Source organism: Pangasianodon hypophthalmus, chromosome 20 (assembly GCF_027358585.1).
Source record: "Pangasianodon hypophthalmus isolate fPanHyp1 chromosome 20, fPanHyp1.pri, whole genome shotgun sequence".
NCBI classification, from domain to species: domain Eukaryota; kingdom Metazoa; phylum Chordata; class Actinopteri; order Siluriformes; family Pangasiidae; genus Pangasianodon; species Pangasianodon hypophthalmus.
In genome coordinates, this window is record NC_069729.1 from 20,120,811 (window position 1) to 20,128,514 (window position 7,704).

Sequence of the window (7,704 nt, forward strand, 5' to 3'; positions counted from 1 at the left end):
ATAACCTCACAGTGTGGAAAATTGCAAGTGTTTTCATTTCAAACTACAAGAACAGAAAAAAGGGTCAGTATTACACTCACACTCACTTTAGATGTTAAATAGGGTTGTTCTGAATGATGTGAGGCCAAGTACTATTTTAAAAAGAATACAGATGCTAATGCATGTGTCTATTCATATTAATGCAAACATACAGTATATGCTAGTATGGTCAACATTTATACAGACATTTTTTTAATTATTTAATTTATTTCATTAGCATTTTTGCAAATGTTAGCAACCTGAACAGTAGCTCTTAGCTGAGCAGAAACACTAAGTGCAGCACTGTTTGTTCAGTACTGCACTCAACCCTGGCATTTCCACTCAGCTTGTCCTCAGGATAAGTTTTAGATCAGGACCATGCATTCACACCCATTGAGCAGCACGTCATTTAACCCAGGATGAATGCGTCCGCATGGCCCCTGCAATTTTAAAGGACGGAAAAAACGACTTTGACATGCCTACTGCAGGGGAGCATTAAGTCCCGCAGTGAGGCGAGTGATGTTGAGAATTAATGTAGTTGTCTGGATGTGGTCTGACGCTCGAGGCCGTGACCTCTGTAGTTAATATACAGACCATTAAATGGGAGTCCAGTAAAAGATCAGCAGCTCATTAGCATAACTAACAGTTGAACAGAAAGAGAGCATGGATTAGTCAACAAGGTGCGTTAATTCCAAGGTAATATCAAATCTTTAAAATGGAATAAAATCAAAACTGCATAAAGCTTAATTTAATAGGACTTTCAAAAATTCGAAACAGTTTCTGCTTCTGCATCTTGTAACATGATGCCCTGTTGAACTAATTTTTTTTATCCTGGGAGTTATTTTTCCTTCTTCTTTTCAGGGAGGGGATCTACATCACTTTGTACCTGCACTATTATGAGTGATCTGTAAAAAAAAGATGGTCTTTGAAAGTGATCAAAGGATATTGACCTTATTTTCGTTAATTTTGGATTTTTCTTTTACTGGAGTTTTTGATATTCTTTAACGCTAGCCTGGACAGCCATCACCAAATGACACCACTACACAGCTAAACCCAGTTTTGGCCAGAGCATCTGAAATCATTATTAGCAGCAGGTATGAGGAGTTTGAGCCTATGTGTCTCAGTTAGTCATTCCCTGAGGAAGTGCTGGAACAGGAAACCTGGAGACCAGCAAGTCCCGCAGCTATCAGCTCACAGTTTAGACAAATTGATCGCTGCAACGAGAAAGCCTTGACCTTGTGACTACTGCATGGAAACACAGCACAAACCTGGAATACTCATCGGAGGCATGCCAGGATGCTGCATATTAACTGGTTCAGTGCCAAATTCACACATAAAAAGTAACCAATAAAATTCACAGCTCTCTTACTTTCTTCTGTTTGATTTCACAGAAATGATAATATGATGACACCATTTAACCAGGGACATTTTTTTTATTTCTTTGTGCCCAAGAAACAGCCAGAAACAAGTCCAGATAAGGATTTCCTTCCATCTTTACATATTTCAGCATTTTTCCCCTCTTCATCCTGCACTTGGCTTTGAACCATGAAAATAAGAGGCTTAATTGTGTGAGGACATTCCTGATTAGCCCACAGCGGTTGGGTTTTACAGCCTCTCTCCGTGCAGTTCTGTATGGAAAGCTGACATGGCAGATGCACATGTTTACATCTGACAGACTGACCTCTACACACACACACACACACACACACACACCCACACACACACACACAGTAAAACAGTTCAAATGGACCATGTTACATTTTTATGATTTAGTTCATTTTGCAGATATGAGGCCTGAAATAAAATAAAGATGACAAGAAAATGAGTAAGAAAATATGCTGAAATGTCTGTATGTAAGGACTAAAACACTGCATGTTGTGCTGTTATGGGAAAATAATTAACGACATGGTGGTGTGATGAGTTAACTGTTAAAACCCAGGCAGTATGTCCTGAGGTGTTTTTTTCCTCTTATATCATGGCAATTTACCAACACTAACAATTTTTTTTTAATTTATTACTGAACATGTCATATTATTTTCTGTTTATTGTCACATTTATTGTTGTGAAACAAGTTAGTTCCTGTTCTCATTTATCAGCATCTCTTTTTTCTCTCTGTTGATTATATCTTGACAAAAATACACACTGATGCAAAGTGCTGACACTGGAGACTCCTTCCATAAATATTAAATAAACATCTCCTTACCGAAAACTTCACCACAGTAATGATTACACACATTTTGTAATCCGTGTATTATCATCTGCTGTACAAGTCCCCGTGAATGAGCTGTGACTATAGAAACGATAACTTCTGCTGTTGTTAATCAATACCTTCTGACCAATCAGATGCCAGAATTCAGCAGTGCTGTGGTATAAGTACATGTAATGCATCTTCAGCCCATGCTGTGACATAATAATCAGATCAAGCATTCATGCCCCACCCACTTGGCCACGATGACCCACACACTCATGCCACCCCCAGGCTCTGTCTCCTCTTGCTTGGGCCAGCATACAGGTATCCGTGTAATTCCTAACGAATTTCCAGGAAAATCAGACCCATTATAGTAACTGAGGAAATGATTAATAATGGCAGTGGGTGGACGAAGAGGCTGAGTAACCTTTTCGTAATCATTTCCAATGTTGTAATATGGTAATATTTACATTTTCATGCGAGATGACAGTCTGTGGGTGCTTGGATTTGTGTCACGTCTCTGTGGCTGAGAAAGACAGACAGAATGTGTGTGGACATGTTGGAGTGAGTGAGTGTGTGTGTGTGTGTGTGTGCTGCCTCAAACCATATGGCTGACTCTGAGACATTCTCAGTTCCCCACAGCATTGACTAAACACAAGAATATGAGCTCGGCTGGCGTTCTGACCTGATTTGTCACCATTCTTTCGACAGCTGTTAGTTCTGGCCGCTTAGCATTCTGGCCAGATGTAGTACAGCAGACTAAATTAATGTAACATGCAGTTTAGCAATGTTTATTCATTGTATACATTACATTACATTAGTAATGGCACTGATCATTATTATATTATTATATTCAGTCCTTGCACATTCCCACTAATGTGATGTCTTAGTTCTTTCACATCAGACACTGGAGTCTTCCATGTAAGGAATAAAAAACTCAGGAAATTAATCAGTGATGAAACGGAGTTACTGTTACCACCCCGGAGTGGATTATTACGCATATTTTTGTATTCCTCTTATACCTCAGTGACTTACCAATGATTACAATTTTTTATTAATTAAAGCATGACACATCATACTTTTTATCTGTTTATAGTTACATTTAATGTTGTGGAAACAAAGTTAGTTCCTGTTCTCACTTACATTATAGCAGCTACAAACAGTCGTTCCCTCTCTTTATAGGTTTATAAGCCAAAAAAAAAAAAATCTGCCCTGAACATAAAAATTACAGGCAGCTCTGACTGCTACAAAGTGTTGACACTGGAGACTCCTTCCATAAATGTTAAATAAACGTCCCCTAGTTCACCACAACAATGATCACAGACATTGTTTTTAAATCTGTTTATGTGGAGCATCTGCTGTATATGTCCCTGTGAATGAGTTGTTACTATAGAAACGATATAAACTTCCCAATAAGCGATTATAAACTTCTTCTTCCTCCAGCATAACAGTGCTGCGTGACGTAGCTGGCTGGCGTTATCTCACGGCTTGAAGTTTTATACCCGCTGTTAGGACCAGCTACGGTGAGATTACATCAGCAGGTTTTGTGACCTGGTAACCTCTAAGTGGTGATTCAAGTCCTTCCCCTCAGCGTGGACACACCCTTCCTGTTGGAATCTCACCGTGTTGTGCCAAGGTGTCACACATGTGCTTTGTGAAGTGTGCCCCAGAGACAGGAAAGTCTCCTGAGGTTCAGGGGTGAAAACTTGTAAAGGGAAAACACAAGGTTTTGATTTGAGATGATTAAACAGGAAGGAAGCAGAAAACACTGGACAACATTCAGAATTTTTGAAAAATAAGTGTTGGAGCTAATTCAATTCAATCCAAATATCAATAAGCTCGCAAGAACATGACTTATGTAAATACAAATCATGAACATCCAGCAACCTGCTTAATAGGATCCAGAAAAACACAATATACTTGTGCGATTCATGTTTTGGTTAGATGCCGAATGGCAGGTTTTAGTCTGGTGTCCTGCTTTCACTCTTGCTTCTTCAGGCCTGGTGCCATGTGCACTGCTGCTGCTGCCTGCCTTTATAAGGCACTTCCTTCTGAATCTGTGTATGTGTGTGTGTGTGGTGACATCACATCACCCATGGAGTGTGTGTGTATGTGTGTGTGTGTGTGTGTGTGTGTGTGTGTGTATGTGAGGCGGGATCTTGGCGAGAAAGAACGAGGGAGGGTTCTAGCAGGAGAGGAAAGTTCATGGCTGGGTTTCTTTCAACACGAGGCAATCTGTGCTCGCATCAGGCTTTTCTTTTTTTCCGTTTTTTTATTTCTTTACCGAATTAATTATCAAGTAATGCAGCGAGAAAAGCAGAATAAAGCAAAACTATAAAAATGTGGAAGGATTGTTTGAAAATAGTAGAAGGAGTCATTGCAAACACAAAGTAAAGAGCAGTCAGGTGTGTGCTCACAAAAATGCATGCATGCCTGCAGAAAAAAACTGCACTTTATGCCATAATAAAACTGTACTTTATGCCATATTTTATATGCAAGCAAGTGCATGCACTTTCGCACCGGTTCACCTCAGACTCTCCTGCTCTGCAAACACACAGCCAAAGAGCGACAGGCTCTCGGTTCTCCTGCTGGCCACGACTAGCTTGAGGGAATGTGAAAAATGCACCAGAAATTATAAAAGGGGCTTAGCTGAAAAGCCTTCCTCGTCCCCAGCCAAATGTCTTATGATAAGCCTGTTCGGTTTTAGGGGCCAAGGCCAGGCATGGCGATTTGTAACAGTGTAGCACAAGTACATTTTGTTCCTGCTGTCTTTCCTTTTCATAGCCCATGTTTGCTTAAGCTCTTATGCTGTTTTTATGTGGGACATTGTGACTGTGTGCTTGTTCAGCACTCCCATCATGTCACTGCTTTATTTGGTTTTGCTGGACTCTGTGACTCGTCAACTCTCGTGCAACCTGTTTCCAAGAATCTATTTAAAGGTAAACCACTGATAAACTGTTCATTTAACACTAATCAGAACAGGAAAAATATTTCGTGGCTGTTTAATTTGTGCACCTTTTGTTACGGCATTGAGTAAACACAATCTCTCAAAAGTCAGGATGTTTGGACCGACCTGTCTAGTTGTCGGTTTTCCAGTCCAATGTTATGCCTTGATTGAATCCCACACTGCAGAGAGATATTACATTCAATATCTGAACCTGTCTTACCAACCACCAGCCCCGCTCAGGTTACACGGCCTACGTGCATCTGACGGAAAAGCTACCAGATGATATGGGCAGCATGCAACAAACACACTGCTGATAGTGTGTCTTTGTGTGTTTGCTGAGTACACTCGCTTATCAGACCTGGAGCCATCTCCACGTCTGCCTCCCACTCCCACTGTCCCTGCTGCCTTCAAACAGGTCTCGTGGTTGTTTTTTTAAATCAATTTCCAAGTCTTGTTCTGGAACATCATTCTGTAAGAGGCCTTCAAACGTCATCTGGAACATCGTTCTGTAAGATATCATCTTTTTTTTCCACAAGAAAAATCAGGGCATGAGTGCTCAGGTAGTTCTTCTCAAAAACAGAAGATGCCTGTGTTTAGCAAGCTCATCATGGAGCCTCTTAACACAGGGTTGTTAAAGCTAAGCTAATAAAAGGGAGGGAAAGTTTTAATTACATGGGGCAACTTGCATGTTTGACTTAAACCTGTCAAAGTTATTTTTAAAATCCAAACACCAACCTGCGCATTAGATTCAGAGCAGTGGATGAGCCAATATTACAATATTATCATGCAACATTAAGGTAAAAAGAACCCAAGATTTCTCCGGATGCTTGGATTTTAGTTTTTATACATAAATCTGACATTATATGCGTAAAACTTTGGTTCTAAAGGCAAATAAATGGTGCAAGGCTTGGCACTTCTGCATGACAAACCAGCCTGTCAGTCAATAATGAGCTCAACACAGTCATAAAATGGTCTATTATTAAAATAATTTATATAGATAAAGAATTAGAGTAGAATTAGCTTTAGAATGAGTATGCCAATTTAGTGATACATAACACATGTAAGGAATGAAGCATTCCATGTGTTGCTGTTATGAAGAATAATAAATCAACGACATGGTGGTGTGATGAAGCCCAGTCACTCTTACCACCCCGAAGTTGATTACTTTCCTCTAACAGCATATCCACAAGTGTGTTATTCCTCTTAACCACAACAACTTGCCAATAATTAAATATTTTTAATTTATTAAAGAATGGCACATCATACGTTTTATATATTTACAGTTACACTGAATGTTGTGGAACATCAAGTTAGTTCCTCACAAAACAAGTTAGTTTCTGTTCTCACTTACACTATAGGGCCAAAAGTATGTGGACACCTGACCAATCACACCCATATGTGCATGTTGAACATCCCGAAGCCTTTCCACTAGATGTTGGAGCGTGGCTGTGGGGATTTGTGTTCATTCAGCTACAAGAGCATTAGTGAGGTCAGGCGCTGATGTTGGGATGTCGAGGAGGTCTGGGGTTCAGTCGGTGTTCCAGTTCATCCCAAAGGTGTTCAGTGGGGTTGAGGTCAGGTCTCTGTGCAGGACACTCGAGTTCTTCCACTCCAACCTCTAAGTTCTTCCAGTCTTTCCACTAAGAGGCCCAAACCTGTTCCAACATGACAATGCCCCTGTGCACAATGCGAGCTCCATGAAGACATGGTGTGTGAAGGTTGGAGTGGAAGAACTCGAGTGTCCTGCACAGAGCCCTGACCTCAACCCCACTGAACACCTTTGAGATGAACAGGAACACCGACTGCACCCCAGACCTCCTCGACATCCCAACATCAGCGCCTGACCTCACTAATGCTCTTGTAGCTGAATGAACACAAATCCCCACAGCCACGCTCCAACATCTAGTGGAAAGCTTCCCAGAAGAGTGGAGCTTATTATAACAGCAGACAGGACTAAATCTGGAATGGGATATTCAACATGCACACAAGACTGTGATGGTCAGGTGTCCACAAATGTTTGACCATATACTGCACATAAAGGCTAATTAATGAATGCATCACTCAGTGCTTTAAAGCATGAGCTGTAGCTTTAAAAGGCAGAAGGGGGCGGAGTCAGCATGTCCCTGCTCTGATAGCGCTTAAAAAGAGCAGCGCACAGAGGAAGCGTTGTACTGAGTCCTTGTGTAAGTGTCGCAATAGAGCTGTGAATGCCTGCGCTTATTTCTCGCGTACCAGCGCTAACTGAGGCTCACACACACACACACACACACACCAACAGGATCTTTGCAAGCAGCATGCATTAACTCTGTGTACCATGTAATTCTGGATTAGTGACCTACAGTGTAGCCTTTACGGAGCTGAAGGTGAGTTTAAAGCGCATCTCTCTTCTCATCTCTTCTCTCATTCATCTCATGTCTTCTCTCATTCATCTCTTCTCCTCTCTCTTCCATCATTCCTGCTGGGATTGCGCTTCTTCTTTGGCATGATGACCATGGCAGTGTGCTTATCTGATTGTCTGACTGTGCACCTTATAAACACTCATGTTTGGCCA

General features: G+C 41.0%; 1 protein-coding gene and 1 long non-coding RNA gene across 4 annotated transcripts in view; one reads left to right on the top strand and one right to left on the bottom strand.

The window, feature by feature from the left end:
- Positions 1–1,241: 1,241 nt before the first annotated feature.
- Positions 1,242–5,490, bottom strand: LOC117599913 (uncharacterized). 2 transcript variants are annotated; one of them, XR_008300608.1, is made up of 3 exons: positions 5,280–5,490; positions 2,222–3,911; positions 1,242–1,701 (listed from the first exon to the last, which is right to left on the bottom strand). It is a non-coding gene; the product is annotated as an uncharacterized LOC117599913 (long non-coding RNA). The 2 variants fall into 2 exon arrangements; XR_008300609.1 differs by having other exon boundaries at positions 4,735–5,490.
- Positions 5,491–5,541: 51 nt separating this feature from the next.
- Positions 5,542–7,704, top strand: part of errfi1a (ERBB receptor feedback inhibitor 1a) — an 11,430-nt gene continuing 9,267 nt past the window's right edge. The window contains exon 1 of one of the 2 annotated variants that reach the window (XM_053227162.1): positions 5,542–5,661. The gene's annotated coding sequence lies outside the window, so the exon portion shown is untranslated. Of the gene's footprint in view, positions 5,662–7,307; positions 7,517–7,704 lie in introns of those variants that run through there. The other variant, XM_026932955.3, reaches the window with a different exon arrangement.